This window comes from Aquarana catesbeiana, linkage group LG09, assembly GCF_042186555.1.
Source record: "Aquarana catesbeiana isolate 2022-GZ linkage group LG09, ASM4218655v1, whole genome shotgun sequence".
Lineage (NCBI taxonomy): Eukaryota > Metazoa > Chordata > Amphibia > Anura > Ranidae > Aquarana > Aquarana catesbeiana.
The window spans coordinates 24,251,683-24,269,731 of NC_133332.1; the positions used below are offsets into that span (position 1 = coordinate 24,251,683).

Here is an 18,049-nt window from a genome sequence, read left to right on the forward strand (position 1 = left end):
AAAGGAAGAGTCTGTAGGAGCCATGAACCAAGAATTGTGGTTGCAATGTTTTGCAGGCTCCAATGCAAAATGTAAATAAATGCACATTGTTTAAAATGATTGTGGGTGTGCTTAATCATTTTTTTGCACAGGTGAAATTAGCCCTTATTCTCAATTAGAATGTCCTAAGGAGATGTGTTGAGTTAAGCCCTGTACACATGGGTGAATTCCGGCCGACGCCGACCGCTTCAATAAACACCAGCATGTGTGTGCTAGCCGGAAGCTTCTTTTTCTGTCGGACATGCATGCTGGAAAACTAGCAGTGGACCGACTCTTAGCCAATGGTTAAGAGCGCTGATCGGAGCAGTCAGAACACAACAGCTCAGTGGGAGAGATCGATGTACTAACATCGGATCTTTAGTACAGCGGCTCAGACCGGAGCTGACTGTTTTTCCTCGTTCGACCCAAAAAAAAAACGAATAGTATGTACCAGGCTTTAGAAGAAGCAAACTCTCTGCATTTCATTTATAAAGAATTTATAAAGACTGGGTGAATCCAGGCACTTTCGTTTTTGCAGCTTTAAAGTATTTGTGAACCCTCACCTTGTAAAACAAGCTCTTCAGTTTAAAATATAAGTTAAAGGGAAAATATTTGTGTATAGATATAAAAAAACATTATAAACACAATTTTTCCCCTTTTTTTTTTAGAAGTGATCATATACCCTCTGGTCTCAGCTGCATAAGGAGCTCAGAGAGATGGGAGAGGGGAAATAGCAGCACACTAGTCTTCCCAGTAAATGTCTGTGCGAGGGGGTGGGGACATGTCTGATTATTGAAGGAGAGCAGGCTGAGTTCCCAGCACAGCTAGAAAACTGACCACGCTGTACAGCAGGCACATACACTATATTGTCAAAAGTATTGGGACACCTGCCTTTACACGCACATGGACTTTAATGGCACCCCAGTCTTAGTCCGTAGGGTTCAATATTGAGTTGGCCCACCCTTTGCAGCTATAACAGCTTCAACTCTTCTGGGAAAGCTGTTCACAAGGTTTAGGAGTGTGTCTATGGGAATGTTTGACCATTCTTCCAGAAGAGCATTTGTGAGGTCAGGCACTGGTGTTGGACAAGAAGGCCTGATTTGCAGTCTCCGCTCTAATTCAACCCAAAGGTGTTCTTTCATGTTGAGGACAGGACTCTGTGCCGGTCAGTCAAGTTCCTCCACCCCAAACTCGCTCATCCTTGTCTTTAGGGACCTTGCTTTTTACTTCATTAGTACACACCAGGTGGATGATGCAGGGTGTGTGCTAATGAGGTCAGCTGGTCAACTCCTTCCTGTATCATGACCTACAGTCTGTAAGGATGTAAGACAGAAGCAATAGATACGTTTGGAATCATGAATGTAGGACAGTAAGGTGGATCGTAACACTGGATATGAGGGGTGGAATTTCCTGATATATAATACCTTTCTGTGGATCCTGGAAGTGAAATTTACTGTGCCTATTGGATTTACTAACGCATTTCACCTATGCCTATGAACTGAGAGTTCTGTGAGCACATTGCTGTGGTGTCAGCGATTTCACTTATTGGATAAATTGTCAAGTTTTTTGATACTTCATCTTCACTATCTTGAACTACTGGATTATTTTCACCTTTGGACTTTATTGCACATATTCAACTGAATTGAGTCACCATTTGTTTTTATGAACATTTATTGCAAGTTATTTCACATTATTGTAATAATTTAATCATTTTTGATTGATTTTATATATGATGGATTGTTAGGTTATGCGCAAGATCACTGTAACTTCAATCAAGCTTTATTCTAGGCTTACCTATAGGTACAAATCATAAAGGAAGGTATACAACCTCTGTAAGCTTTCATTCTTAAATAACCTTTTCTGTATGTTTCACTAGGTGCAGCAGTTCCAAATCCTTCTGTTTTTTCTCCATAAACTGCCAAGACTGAGATGCAGAAACTGAAAAAAAAAAACTGATCATCATTTTCCTGTTTAGATTATTGATGAAAGGAGGAAGAGTCTCTTGTTAAAGTGATACTAAACACACACTGTTGAATTTACATTGTCCCTTCTATTTCTGCATATGGATGACGGCACTGTAATGATTTTATTGAAAAAAATAAAAAAAATAAAACATCTAAGTACCTTTTTCCCAATAGATATACAGCTGTCACATGACCCAGCTCTCTCCCAGCCTGTCTGCAGGGAAACATAAGCAGGAGGAGCTTCTAGTCCTCTGCTGCTGGTCACATGTCCGAAATAATTAAAAAAACAGCCTTTGAAATACAGAGTAAAAAGAAATAATTAATATCAATAAACTGTTTTAAATCGCCATACAAATATATATTTGAAATCAAATCTTTATTATTTTTTGTTAATAACATGGTGTGGGCAGATTTCTGCCAGTCACAGGCTGTGTCATGCCCCTCCAGCCTGTGTCTTAGAATAAGAGGGAGGTGAAGCCTCCATTAATCTACATATAATATCCCACCCCATTGAGTTTAGCTGGTTAGTGGGCATGGAGGATGCAGGAGGGAGTGGGCTGTCATTTACCACTGTGTATATGCCCACATGTGTGACTCTATAGTCACATGGGCTGCTCAGATGAGATAGGGAGGAAATGCTCAGCATAGAAACTCATTGAAAATTGAGCATGTGCAGAGCTGCCACCACTGCTCTGCAAAATCCCTAGCTGAATTGGGGAATTGGACAGAAGGAGGCGATAGAGAGCAGCAGGATCAAACAGGTTTTTTTCAGAATACAGAACATATAGTGAATTGAGTGAGTATGAACAGCATGTAATACGCCATTTATTGATCGTTTTTTTTTTATGATGTGGGTTTAGTGACACTTTAATATCCTCTTTTTACCTGTAGATAAGTTTCCAAACAGACCCATGTATTCCAGTTGTCCAGCAGAGCTCCGCCTTCTAAGTATTCCCTTATCCTTTCCTCTCTTTTGTGTGGTTGGAGATCACCATGAGCCTTCTTTCTTGGAATTCCCAAAACATTTTCAGACACATAGACAGGCCACAGGTTACAGAAGGCCTCATTAGTGTGCGGAGGAATCGTACATTCTTTTATCTCCCACATATCTGGTTTAATGTTCTCAATGGACATCAGGGCCTCAACAGACTTCAAATAACACACGATGGGATAACCGGAATGCATCCAGCCTGTCAAAGCAAAGAGGTTACAATTTGTACATTTGTCTTAGAAAATTATTTACAGTGTATCCGGAAAGTATTCACAGCGCTTTACTTTTCCACATTTTGTTATGTTACAGCCTTATTCCAAAATGGATTAAATTCATTATTTTCCTCAAATTTCTACAAACAAACAACACCCCGTAATGACAACGTGAAAGAAGTTTGTTTGAAATCTCTGCAAATTTATTAAAAATAAAAAATGAAAAATTCACATATACATAAGTATTCACAGCCTTTGCTCAATACTTTGTTGAAGCACCTTTGGCACCAATTACAGCCTCAAGTCTTTTTGAGTATGATGCTATAAGCTTGACACACTCATTTTTGGGCAGTTTCTCCCATTGTTCTTTGCAGGACCTCTAAAGCTCCATCAGGTTGGATGGGGAGCGTCGGTGTACAGCCATTTTCAGATCTTTCCAGAGATGTTCAATTGGGTTGAAGACTAGCCTCTGGCTGGGCCACTCAAGGACATTCACAGAGTTGTCCCGTAGCCACTTCTTTGTTATCTTGGCTGTGTGCTTAGGGTCATTGTCCTGTTGGAAGATGAACCTTCGCCCCAGTCTGAGGTCCAGAGCGCTCGGGAGCAGGTTTTCATCAAGGATGTCTCTGTACATTGCTGAATTAATCTTTCCTTTGATCCTGACTAGTCTCCCAGTTCCTGCTGCTGAAAAACATCCCCCCAGCATGATGCTGCCACCACCATGATTCACTGTAGGGATGCTATTGGCTAGGTGGTAAGCGGTTCCTGGTTTCCTCCAGACATGACGCTGGCCATTCAGGCCAAAGAGTTAAATCTTTGTTTCATCAGACCAGAGAATTGTGTTTCTCATGGTCTAAGAGTCCTTCAGAGTCCTTATGGGTGAAACATATTGATGTGGTGGGGTTAGGGTTTTTACAATCTTCTATGTAGGGCTGCGGAAATTAACGATTAATTCCTCGATTAACCGTTAATTTTTTGGATCAATCAAAATTTTTTTGATCGGTAGGCTGCCTGCCCTGGGGCCGTTTTGGGCCAAGCTGTGGCTGCAGCGCAGCGATCCACTCCCTCCTCCTCCTCCACTATATGTCATACACAGTCTGCGGGCATCTCTCGCTGTGTGTCTCCGAGCTGAGTGTGAACACTTTGGCCGCGCTGTGAGAAAAGTCCCGCCCTCCTCCTAGATCAGCTTGTGTGATAGACGCAGTGTTCTGTCTATCACACGAGCTGATCTAGGAGGAGGGCGGGACTTTTCTCACAGCGCGGCCAAAGTTTTCACACCCAGCTCCGAGACACACAGCGGGAGATGCCCGCAGACTGTGTAATCCAGGCACAGTTACTGACTACAGTGAGGCTGCGATTATGGCACGGTGAGACTGCATTATGGGCACGGTGAGACTGCACTATTGGCACAGTGAGGCTGTGATTATGGGAACGGTAAGTCTGAGATTATGGGCATGGTGAGACTGCATTATGGGCACGGTGAGGCTGCGATTATGGGCACGGTGAGGCTGCGATTATGGGCACGGTAAGGCTGAGATTATGGGCACGGTGAGGCTGAGTTTATGACGTGTGACGTCCTAGCCATGCCCCGCTATGGCCATAACAACGGTGCTAAATCAGCTAAAAGTAGTTGGATCTGTATGTGCGTTATAATTAATCGAAATTAGTCAATTAATCGATTAAAAAAAATCGATTAATCGAACACGAAAATTTTAATCAGTAACAGCCCTACTTCTATGCATTTATCAGGAAATGCATGGAATAGTTTGAATTGTGAGAAGGGAATGGCAAGCATTGGCAGTTTGGCTAATATGAGGTGAGTAGACATTGACACAGTGTGCAGCAGCACAGATGATGATGACACCTCACCGACACGACACTTCCCCTTCTGAGTCACGATGACAGACTCTCTCCATGCCAGGTGGTCCCTTCAGTCCACTCCTGTCCAAATAGTACTTAGAGTCCTGCTCCTGGCTTGCCTTGCTCCCATCCTGCAGACCCATACATGAGGCTCCGGCCACTCCACTCAGCTCCCTTGCACCATGACATCACACGAAAAACTCAGGCACCACCTACGCCAGACCCATTCCCCCACTGCAGTGGCGGCTGGTGCTCAAAATTTTGGGGGGGCGCAAACAAACTGAAAAATACTGAACCCGCCCCATCAATTGCAGCCTCACTGTGCCCATCAAATGCAGTCATTGTGCCCATCAAATGCAGCCACGTGTGCCCATCATATGCAGCCACTGTGCCCATCATGTACAGCCACTTGTGCCCATCATATGCAGCCACTTGTGCCCATCAAAGCAGCTACATGTGCCCATCAAATACAGCCACTTGTGCCCATCAAATGCAGCCACTTGTGCCCATCAAATGCAGCTACATGGGCCCATCAAATACAGCCACTTGTGCCCATCATATGCAGCCACCTGTGCCCATGAAATGCAGCCACGTGTGCCCATCATATGCAGCCATTGTGCCCATCAAAAGCAGCCACTTGTGCCCATCAAACGCAGCCACGTGCCCATCATATGCAGCCACTTGTTCCCATCATGTGCAGCCATTGTGCACACCAAACGCATCCATTTTGCCCATCAAATGCAGCCACTTGTGCCCATCAAACGCAGCCACTTGTGCCCATCAAATGCAGCCACCTGTGCCCATAAAACGCAGCCACTTGTGCTCATCAAACGCAGCCACCTGTGCCCATCAAACACAGCCACCTGTGCCCATCAAACACAGCCACTGAGCCCATCAAATGCAGCCACTGAGCCCATCAAATGCAGCCACTGCCCACCGATCGCGGTGTTTGCGGCTCTGGCACCCATGCGGATCACGGCTCTGGCACCGACCCCCCCCCCTGTGTGCAGATCGTGGCTCTGGCACCCCCCCACGCGGCTCTGACAGAGCCGAGGGGACTTACCGCATCCTTTCAGAGCGGCGGCAACCTCCACTCCAGCGCAAGTCTCCTCGCTCCTCTTCCAAAGCACCAGGCATCCAATAGGATGGCCTGGCACTTTGGCCAATCAGGAAGCAGGTCTGACGCCCTGCCTCCTGATTGGCAGGGAGGAAGGTTAGTGTGAAAATAATGAAAATGAATTCGCTATGGTCACACAATTAGGTGGGATCAGGGCCTCTGGCTAATCAGGTGCTTCTAAAAATACCACCCCCTCTCTCACCCCCGCAATAGGAATCCATGAGTCCGGTGTCCTGAAAGGGGCCATGCGTATTGATGGGGGGGCGGCGCCCGTGCGCCCACAGTGCACGGGCCGCCACTGCCCCTCCGGCTCTGCCTGAACACACTGTAGCAGGCACTCAGATGGTCTCGGCCAGCTCTGGACCAGAACTGCGCAGGTGATGTGAACGGGTCCATATTCCTCGCCTATGTTCCAGTTAAAAGTGATGTCCCCCTACCCAAAAAAAATTAAAAGTCAGCAGCTACAAAGTCAGTATTCGACGCTATAAAAACAGCGGAGGGAGAATGTCAGTAATGGGAGTCACACATGTGCAAGTCACAAGCAAGTCTCAAGTTTTAACCTTCAAGTCACAAGCAAGTCCCAAGTCTTAACCTTCAAGTCACAAGCAAGTCCCAAGTTACTGTGGCGAAAAACAAGCAAGTCAAGTCGAGTCCCTGCTAGAAGTCAAGCAAGTCAAGTCAAGTCATTTATTTTGGTCAAGTCACAAATTAAGTCAAAATACTGATCTACCCCGAAGCCGGGACTCGGGGGGAGCTTTCTTTTGTGGGGGGGCGGCTTTTGCCTAGGCCAAGACACAGCACTGGTGGTGCCAAGTCATTGCAAGTCAAATAGCCCAAGTCAAAGTCAAGTCTCAAGTCATTAATGACAAGTCAAAGTCAAGTCGAGTCATTTATTTAATTTTGTCAAGCAAGTCGCAAGTCCTCAAACAGGTGACTCGAGTCTGACTCGAGTCAAGTCATGTGACTTGAGTCCTCCACCTCTGGAGAACGTACTTGTCAGATTCTGCCTCGCTGTTGCAGGGCGGGTTTTCCGTGTGCTGAACAGCAGGTTTAGTGTGTTGAACAGAGGGTTGTGCCTGTGTTTAAAGGCGGGTTGCAACACACACAAAACCCGCCCTTCAACACCCCCAGAACCTGCCCCGCAACAGCGAGGCTCAATCTGACAAGTACGTTCTCCCTCCGCTGTTTGCATAGCGTTGGATAATGCCTCCAACGATCTGCGCATGTGCTGTGTTGATGTTACGCCAGCTGATCAACATATCAGCTGGAGTGACTTTTAGTACTGCGCATGCGCAGACCCATTGGAGGTATTTTTCGACAGGAGCCATTTCTCGATAGAACACCGGCAGCAGAGGGAGGAGGAGTGGGCCGAACTTCTGATGGAGGAATGATGGAGGATGTAGAAACTATAAAATGAAATAGCTCAATCTCAGTGTTTGCTGATGATACAAATTTAAGCAGGGCAATTGCTTCTCAGCAGGGTGTGTAAACCTTACAAGAAGGCCTAAATGAAATAATAGGGGCAGGCAACTACATGGCAAATGAGGCTTAATGTTGAAAAATGTAAGGTAATGTATTTGGGTGCTTGTAGATGATAGATTCAGCAATGGCAGGCAATGCCAAGCTGCTGCAGGCAAAGCCAGCAGAATATAAGCATGCATTAAAACGGGGATTTACAGAGATAAAACAATAATTCTCCCACTATACAAGACTCTGGTCCAGCCGCATCTGAAGTATGCCATCCAGTTCTGGGCACCGGTCCTCAGGAAGGATGTGCTGGAATTTGAGAGAGTCCAGGGAAAGGCAACAAAGCTACTAAAGGGGCTACAAGATCTCAGCTATGGGGAAAGACGACAAGCATTGAACTTATTCTCTCTGGAGAAGAGACGCATGGGAGTAGATAACATAGCGATATACAAATACCGTACTGGTGGCCCTAGCATAGGGAAAAAACTTTTCAGTGAAAGAGTTTAAAAAGACACCATTCACTGAAATTGGAAGAGAAGCAGTTTACCATAATCTGTGTAGAGAGGTAAGGATGTGGAATTCTCTTCCACAAGCAGTGGTATCAGCATGGATCAGCAAAAAACTATTAGATGGGCATCTTAACAATCAAAACATACAGGGATATATGATTTATTATTGAGATAAACACATACACACACACTACACTTTGAACTGGATGGACTGGTGTCTTTTTTCAGCCTTACTGACTATGTAAATAAGTCTTATAAACAGGGTGAAGAAAGCTCTCCTAGCTACAGCTGGCCAGCAGTGTATAGTTCTAGCCTCAAAATAGCCTTTAAAAAAAAAAACTACTGTTCCCAGGCAAAAGATCTAACCTAACAGTGAGAGAGTTGACTACTAATTGCTAGACAACCAAGGGCTGCTGGTTTAGCCAAAACGATGCTTTAATCACTTCAGCCCCAGAAGGTTTTACCCCTTAATGACCCCCTTTTGTGATACGACACTACGTTACTTTAACTGACAATTGCGCGGTCGTGCGATGCTATACCCAAATAAAATTGATGTCCTTTTTTTCCCACAAATAGAGTTTTCTTTCGGTGGTATTTGATCACCTCTGCAGTTTTCATTTTTTGCGCTATAAACTAAAAAAGAGCAACAATTTTGAAAAAAAAAGAACAATATTTTTTACTTTCTGCTATAAAACACATCCAATAAAAAAAATGTAAAAAAATCTAATTTCTTTATCAATTTAGGCCAATATGTATTCTGCTACATATTTTTGGCAAAAAAAAAAATCACAATAAGCGCATATTGATTGGTTTGCGTAAAAGTTGTCGTGTCTTATGGGATGTTTTTATGGTTTTTTTATTTATCATTTTTTTTTACTAGTAATGGCGTCGATCACTGACTTTTAGCGGGACTGTGACATTGCAGCAGACAAATTGGACACCAAACTGACACAGTGCTAAAAATATGCACTGTTACTGTACTGACACTGGCAGGGAAGGGGTGTCATGGATAAACCACCATACTCTTTTGCGCTAATAAGCGCCCATTTCGTCTAATGGTATAATACATCTTCCCTATCACTCTATTTCCCGCATACCCCCAATGAAACAGACATGACCACAGCTTACGTCCTCATCTCAGCACCATTTTTCTGCCGAGCAGTGCATTGGCTCTTTTATTAATTCTAAAAAAAAAATTTGCGCTAGGTGTGCAAAAAATAAAGTGATATGTGAGTAAAACAACCCGTGAAAAGGTATCCTGCAGCTGAACACTATAACCCTGTGTAATAGTGAGAGTCCCTGTCACTGTGAAAATGGGGTTGAGGTGGACATGGGGTATGCACGTTTGCTTGGGGCAGGGCTTCAGAGCATGAATGTGGACTGGAGAAAACTGCTTTGGCAGCTTTCTCCAGATTTTGAGATCCACCAGCAGATTGAATGGTCAGGTGTGTGTTGGGCTATTTGTAGACACCTGACCATAGTTCTGGGCTCCACCCTCCCGAGGAGTCCAGGCAAGCAAGGGAGAAGTGTGCATGTCTGCACAGGTCTGTCAGAGTAGACAGAGGGTCCAAGCCTGTGGGCTGTAAAAGGAAGCTGAAAAGAGTGCTGAGGTACTGGGTGTACAGGAACTCTGTTATAGAGCCGAGAGGGCTGAAGTATAAGCTTGAGCAGCAGTGCTGCTAAAGAGAGCCAGGTGGCTTGGTATTTTTTGATTGAACTTACATTGTTGCTGTGGAAAGCTGAAACCCCTGCGTGGGCAACTCTTCTGTTATCGGACATTTTCTTTCTTTAATAAAAGTGGGCCTACAAGCCTTTAAAACTGCATATCTGGCGTGGACTCAGCTCACTGGTAAGCTCTACCTTTAAGCTAAATGAACCCCCGATGTTACAAGTGGTTGTTGGATGCGGGCAGAAGACGGTGGAATCCGGGTCCTTGCTCCACAGTGAGTTCAAGTCAGGAACTATTGGCTGTGTGTGGAAGGGCAGCCAGGCAAAAGGCATTGCGTGTTGCAGGTGGTGTACCTGTGAATAAAAAGTCAATTTTTTTTTTTCTGCTATGAACTGTGTTTGTGTGCATGAGACAGCACAATCTGTGTGTGCACTGTGCAGGTGAGGAAAGCTTGCATGAAGTGAAAAGCAACTTGCTCTAAAGTGACAGTACTTCATTTTTTGCTGGAGGCCGCAAAAGTGCAGTGGAGTGACTGCGAATATGGAAAGTCCACCAGTGTTTGAATCGGCTGTGGACTGGTGCAAGCGGCACCTGGCAGCGCTGGACAAAGCTACAGAGGAAAGAAAGCCAACCCTCAGTGTAAGGGGAGAGAGCGGCTGGATGTCCATAACTGGAAGAGGGGTGTTGTTGCCCCTGGCAATGCTGCTGCAGTTAAAACAGTAGCTATTGTGAAAAATGTCAATGTGTCAGGATCCAGCAGAGAGAAGCCCATGCTATTTACAAAGAGAAAGGCTGATCAAAGGCTGAGACCAAGAGTGGTTGCCCATAGCAACAGAGAGGAAGCCAGTCGGGCTGTCTGTGTACCATGGGGTATGTCTAACCAGGATCGTGGCAAGTGGCTTCAGGAGAAGCCGATACATCATGTTGGAGAGAGCCAGCAAAGTTCTGCTGGGAGAGCGCGATCTCCCATGGCGACGAGAGTGAAAGTGGTGCCGGACAGGAGAAGCTGCAGAGGAGATTTGGCTCAGCGTCCCCGCAACGAGGCTTGTGCGTTCCAGCCAGCTGGGAATCGCCAGGAGAGAAGCGCTCTGGGAAAAAGTCGTCCAGTACCATGCCTGGAATGTGGCCAGCTGGGGCGTGGCATGTTTTCTTGTCCTAGGTTCTGGAATTCAGCTGGAGATAATATTGCTGAGAAAAGGTCTTTATCTGCGGGCCCAGATTCCTGTAAAAATATGTTTGCAGTCACCCCTAGCAACAAGAAGGAGTTTCCTGTTGTGTCGGCAGGTGGTGCTAAACAGTGGGAGATGCCTGCTGTAGTTTCATCCCGTGGCCACCAGGGGGAGTTGGCCAGTAAAAGTGCAGCAGAGGATTGGTTCATAAGACAACGTACTCAAATGAAGATGGTGACCCCAACTACTGCGGTGGGTAAGACTGTCTTTAATGAAATGGTGGCTGGAACTGTTGATTTCCGGTATAAAAGGACTGGTTACAAGACTGTCCCTTATGATGTGAGAGTGACCCCAGTTAGTGGGGCCACTGAATGTGTTCTTGAGGGTGACTTGTCCCTGTGCAGTACCCTGTGCAGTGGGGAGGCAGGGGTTAAAGTCAAACCTGCACCTGTGTGTGCATCTCAAGAGGAAAATAGTGATGTGTCTAATGTCTGCCAGTCTCAAGTTGGCGGTGGGCTAGGACAGCCTGCAAGAGGTACAAATGCTGTCAATGTTGATGATTATGGAAAATGTATTGCTGTTGGGAAACCCCCAGGTTCTTGCAGAGCAAAAGCTGTAGTCAAAAATGGGCCATTGCCCATAGCAACTGGTAGTAAGACATCACAGTTGTCCCTAGACATCTCCAGGGAACTTCATTTATTGGAGCCGGAGGTTGCCCTGGACAACTGCGATGTCACTCTGGTGGGACAGTGTGGAACTGTACCGTGTAATGGTAATGTGTTAGTGCAAACTGCTAGTACTAAAAATGTGCAGGTAAATGGTGGGTTAACACAACCTGTGAAAAATGCAAAGGTGTGTGAGGTTTATGAAGCACCAGCCGAGCAAGGTGGTGAACATGGTATATTGCAACCTTCTGTGTTAAAACATGTATTACCACAGTCTGACATGATTCACAATGATTTGTGTAATGAGCCTGAGCCCATCTGTTATGTGTCCCCTTGGGCGGATGGATCGGTTCTGAGGAGTACAGGTGAATGGAGCGCACAAACAATGGATTGGGATAGTTGGAGTAAAAATCTTATCTCCCTGATAGATGAGGTTTTTATGCACAAAACTGAGGTTGTCATGGAGTGTCAAAGTGACGTTGTCACTGGTAATGTTCTGGAGCCGTTCACTGATGCTGAACCTGAGAAGTTGGGTATGAGTCCAGCACCTGGCAGCGCTCTGGGTGAGCACCAGGCTGTGGTTACCTCCAGCTGGGAGGATGTTGGTTTGACAATTGCAACTTCTCAAGTCTCAGCCAATGAGTCTCTCTGCATTCCCAATGTAATGAAAGTCCCCAGAACGGACTTGGGTCTGGGATTAAGGGTCTGGTCTGTAACCAAAGCATTAAAGGAGCTGCTTAAACTTTGGGATGTACAGCCAATCTATATTGGGGTGTCTCCTCCACAGTCAGATGGCCTGGTACTGTGGAGTACCACTAGGTGGAGCACTAAATGGCAGGCTGTACAGAACAAAGGAGAACAAGACAGGAATGGTTTATTCTTGAAAGTATTACTCTTGTTAAAAGTTGCTTCTGGGTATGCTGCTGGGTTAATTCCTGAAAAAATGGTATATGGGAGATGCTTTGGAGAAACTAAAAATGAGTCAATGTCTGAGGTTTCACCTCCTAACAGCCCGATGGGAAGCATTTCTGCGGTTATGGTCCAGGGTGGTGCTGGTCAGTTGTCGGTGAAGGGCGCGTATACTGCACCGGTGGAAAAACCACGTGAGATGGAAGGGCCGAGCATGGACCAGAAAACAGCAGAAATCCTGACCGGGGCTCAGACAGAGGTGGTTAAAGAGACTGGGGTCACCAGTCCAATAATAGGTTTATGTGACAAACCTGATATGGTCCCTGAGACAGGGAAATGGGTAAAAAGTGCAATAAGGTTGGTACGCGGATCAGACGAGAGCTCGCCTGTTCCGGTTTTGGATAGAAATCCAGGTGGTATTAAAGGTCAAGTGGTAGGACAGCTGTCTGCAGAGTGGGTGAACCCAGGGGAGGTGACATCCTGTGAGGTTCCTGTGGGTGATGGCGGCCCTCCGGTATGTGTGCCCTCTGCAGACTCTGCCCTAGCAAATGCTGAAAAAAAAGGCATTGGTGACATGTGCAACATTGAGAGGTGTAATGTTGGTTTGAAAATGTCTGTCAATGATGAATCAAGTAATGTGTTAATGGTACATTATAATGTGGTGTCCAAAGGTACAGGTAAACCTGGTAAACAATTAGTGACTGCTGAGTCAGGTACCAGAAATAAGAGGAGGAGTCCCGTTAAAAACACCATAAAAATAGGCCCCCTACAGTCTCAGAACAGTAATGCTGAGAGAGGTTTTGGGAAACCAGGAAACTTGAAGCGGGGAGGCAAAAGAGTTGGTAAACCCAAGAGACCTATTGTGATGGGGAAAACGGGTACCAGTGAGGGAAAAGGTGGTTACTCATCAGGCGTAGTGTCTGGAGGAGGTTCTCTACAGAATCAGGAAACTGAGTTGGAAGGAAGTAGCAGGAAAGGCAGGGGGCCAACAGAAAAGAAATGTGAGCTCAGGAACCCCAAGGACAGAGGGAATAGGCTGAGTATAGGGAAATGTAGGACCCTGTTAAGATCCAGGGTGGGACGTACCTGGAAGCGCACCCGAAAAAAAGGTTGGGCCTACGTGGCTGACAGCCAGCGCAGAGGTGTCCCAACCATGACGGGTGCTGGTGTTCCTCCCTCCGGATCGAAACAAAGGGGGGGGATATGTAATAGTGAGAGTCCCTGTCACTGTGAAAATGGGGTTGAGGTGGACATGGGGTATGCACGTTTGCTTGGGGCAGGGCTTCAGAGCATGAATGTGGACTGGAGAAAACTGCTTTGGCAGCTTTCTCCAGATTTTGAGATCCACCAGCAGATTGAATGGTCAGGTGTGTGTTGGGCTATTTGTAGACACCTGACCATAGTTCTGGGCTCCACCCTCCCGAGGAGTCCAGGCAAGCAAGGGAGAAGTGTGCATGTCTGCACAGGTCTGTCAGAGTAGACAGAGGGTCCAAGCCTGTGGGCTGTAAAAGGAAGCTGAAAAGAGTGCTGAGGTACTGGGTGTACAGGAACTCTGTTATAGAGCCGAGAGGGCTGAAGTATAAGCTTGAGCAGCAGTGCTGCTAAAGAGAGCCAGGTGGCTTGGTATTTTTTGATTGAACTTACATTGTTGCTGTGGAAAGCTGAAACCCCTGCGTGGGCAACTCTTCTGTTATCGGACATTTTCTTTCTTTAATAAAAGTGGGCCTACAAGCCTTTAAAACTGCATATCTGGCGTGGACTCAGCTCACTGGTAAGCTCTACCTTTAAGCTAAATGAACCCCTGATGTTACACCTGATAGGGGGCACCACTAGATATATGTAAAAAGAGTGCAGCGCTGGATAAATAAATCAAAAAATACCTTGATTTAGGATAATACTAAAAACCTGAAGAAATTGATAAACCGTGATCAACAAATGGTGAATAAATATAATTCATGAAAAATAATGTCCAGAAATGATCAAGCAAATAGAAACAAATGGAATAATGAAAAAGGCTTCGCTGTAGGGATATGTATGTGACTACCACCGCATCGAACGCCAGTCACATTAAAGGTTTAAAAAGCTTGATAAACTTTGCAAACATAATAATGTCCATACATAGACAAAAGTGTTAAAGTGACTTTGCTGTAAAGGTATATGCATAACTTCTACACTTCAACGCAATGAACGCCCATCCCCTTAGGGAGATTAAAGGCTTACCAGACAGTCCTTAATAAAAGGCATGAAGACATCAGCTTTAGGTGTTTTCCTCTCAGTAGATAGGTCTCATCCGGAATGCTAGATGCGTATCAGCAGACGATCACTTCATGTGAGCCATATGCCTCCAATGGGGGTCCAATGGAAAGAGACCGCTCCCAGTGGTGAGTGTCCAAAAGAAAGAAAAAAACTCCAATAGTGTAGAGCAATTTGACCTTCCTTTATTAAAATTTGCCAAACAGGCATCCATAAAAGTAATCCTTGCAAGGACGTTTAAAAACAAGCTCCACTTCGTATTGAAACTCCGCGCATGCGCAGTACGTACGTGCGTGTCTACCCTACGGCCGTTTCGTCAGAAGTGACATCATCAGGGGCACCTTGGTGATGTCATTTCTGATGAAACGGCCGTTCTAGCATTCTGGACAAAAACTGTAGCTGCTGATTTTTTATAAGAAGAAAATATTGGGTGGATTTCACCATAAAAGACGATGGGCACCACATCCGAAAATTAATCAGAACGTTTTTCAAAAAGAATCATACAGACTTTTTAGGTGCTCCAAAGAGTATCTATTGAGCCCCTCTCTCAGCTTGGTCTGGCTTTTATTATACAGGAGCATTTTAATTTTGTATGTATCAGGTTCAGGGGCGGCGCCAGGTGGGTGCTTGGGGGGGCTTTAGATCCTTCATAGCACCCCATCAGCAGCTATGTCAGGTGCCTCGGGAAGATGTTTACTGTTTGGAGCCTGGGGCTCCTGCTACCAGCGGCGCTCCCGTCCCTAAGCCCGATGTTCTGCTGATGTCACCCTTTACCTGTGTTTTACACGAGGGGGAGCCCTTTTTAACCACTTCAATACCCGCCCATGTACATATGACGTCCGCAGATGGGATCTCCCATCCTGGGCGGGCGTCATATGACGTCATGGGCTTCCTGGCCGCCTGGGCACTCGGGGACCCGATGCGCGTGCCCGGCGGCCGCGATGTCCGCCGGGCACCCGCGATTGCCCGTTAATTAAGCAGGACCTGTGGATCTGTGTGTGCAAACACACAGATCCACATCCTGTCAGAGGAGAGGAGACTGATCATGTGATCCCAGTACAGTGGAACAACGATCGGTCTCCTCCCCTTGTGAGTCCCCTCCCCCCTACAGTTATAATCACTCCTTAGGACACACAGTTAACCCTTTGATCACCCCCTAGTGTTAACCCCTTCCCTGCCTGTCACATTTACACAGTAATCAATGCATTTTTATCGCATGGATCGCTGTATAAATGACAATGGTCCCAAAATGGTGTCAAAAGCGTCCGAAGTGTCCGCCGCAATATCGCAGTCACGATAAAAATCGCAGATCACCGCCATTACTAGTAAAAAAAAAAATAATTAATAAAAATGCCATAAAACTATTCCTTTTTTTGTAGACGCTATAACTTTTGCGCAAACCAATCAATATACGCTTATTGTGATTTTTTTTTTTTTTTACCAAAAATATGTAGAAGAATACGTATCGGCTTAAAGCGAAGAACATTTTTTTTTTTTTTTAATTTGTGATATTTATTATAGCAAAAAGTAAAAAATTTGTTTTTTTTTTTTCAAACTTGTGGCTCTTCTTTTGTTTATAGCGCAAAAATTAAAACAGCAGAGGTGATCATATACCACCAAAAGAAAGCTCTATTTGTGGGGAAAAAAATATAAAATGTAATTTTGTTACAGGGTCGCATGACCGTGCAATTGTCATTCAAAGCGCGACAGCTCAGAAAACTGAAAATTGGCTTGGGCAGGAAGTGGGTGAAAATGCCCTGTATTGAAGTGGTTAAGGAATGTCTGTGGAACAAATCAGGGTAATGAATAAGCGCAGCGTCGCTGTGTGAATCATGTCTACCTGTACCTGTTTGCCTGTCCTGTGGTGTTATTCATTTTACAGATTTTACATAAAAGAGAATCATCCCTACCTTGGTGTGCAACCATCCATTCTTTTTATTCAAATTTCCCCGTCGGCGAGCTGAGGCTAGCACCCCTGGGAGGAATCCATTCCTCAGCTTACCTGGTTCCATCACTCACCTGGAGCGGCATTTTCTTTTTCTATTGCCCGCTCCTGTGTGTTCGGAGATCGGCAAACAGCATGTCAGTTGCAGGGCTAGATGATCTCATACCTGTGCCCCGTGCAGCATAAGGAGGGAGGGATCTTGGAAGCACCTGCTCACTCTTATCCAATCATGTTGTACCTGTGCTACAACCCCTCCCACTTCTCCTGCCACCTTGTTTTGATTTCAGGCACCTCCAGAGGAAGAAGAAGCCAAAATGACCCCTCAGCATTCTAACTCTCATGTGAGTCTTTTTTTTTAGTGTATACTTCATGGAGGGGAGAAGCAAGTTGTGCAGCAGCCTGAGCAGTGATAGGTTTGTGGTTTAGTGCAGGCGGCAGAGGGGGACAGGATAAGAGGGAAACATGTTCTTACCGTGAGGGAAGAAAGTATTTCATCTACTGCTGATTTTGTATGTTTGCCCACTGACAAAGAAATGATCAGTCTATCATTTTAATGGTCGGTTTATTTTAACAGTGAGAGACAGAATAACAACAAAAATATCCAGAAAAACACATCTCATAAAAAGTTATAAATTGATTTGCAGTTTAATGAGTGAAATAAGTATTTATCCCCTATCAATCAGCAAGATTTCTGTCTCCCAGGGGCCTTCTATACAGGTAACGAGCAGAGATTAGAAGCCCTCTCTTAAAGGGAGTGCTCTTAATCTCAGCTTGTTACCTGTATAAAAGACACCTGTCCACAGAAGCAATAAATAAGATTCCAATCTCTCCACCATGGCCAAGACCAAAGAGCTGTTCAAGGATGTCAGGGACAAGATTGTAGACCTACACGAGGCTGGAATGGGCTACAAGATCATTGCCAAGCAGCTTGGTGAGAGGTGACAACAGTTGGTGTGATTATTTGCAAATGGAAGAAACACAAACTAACTCTCAATCTCCCTCAATCTGGGGCTCCATGCAAGCGCTCACTTCGTGGAGTTCCAATGATCATGAGAACGGTGAGGAATCAGCCCAGAACTACAGGGGAGAATCTTGTTAATGATCTCAAGGCAGCTGGGACCATAGTCACCAAGAAAACATTTGGTAACACACTACGCCGTGAAGGACCGAAATCCTGCAATGCCTGCAAGGTCCCCCTACTCAAGAAACACATGTACAGGCCAGTCTGAAGTTTGCTAATGAACATCTGAATATTTCAGAGAAGAACTGGGTGAAAGTGTGGTGGTCATATGAGACCAAAA

At 45.4% G+C, this 18,049-nt stretch overlaps 1 long non-coding RNA gene across 1 annotated transcript; it reads right to left on the reverse strand.

Moving 5' to 3' along the window:
* Positions 1 to 1,731: 1,731 nt before the first annotated feature.
* On the reverse strand, positions 1,732 to 16,950 carry LOC141107126 (uncharacterized). The gene is made up of 3 exons (XR_012235791.1): positions 16,823 to 16,950; positions 2,868 to 3,172; positions 1,732 to 1,956 (listed from the first exon to the last, which is right to left on the reverse strand). It is a non-coding gene; the product is annotated as an uncharacterized lncRNA (long non-coding RNA).
* Between the last annotated feature and the right edge of the window lie 1,099 nt (positions 16,951 to 18,049).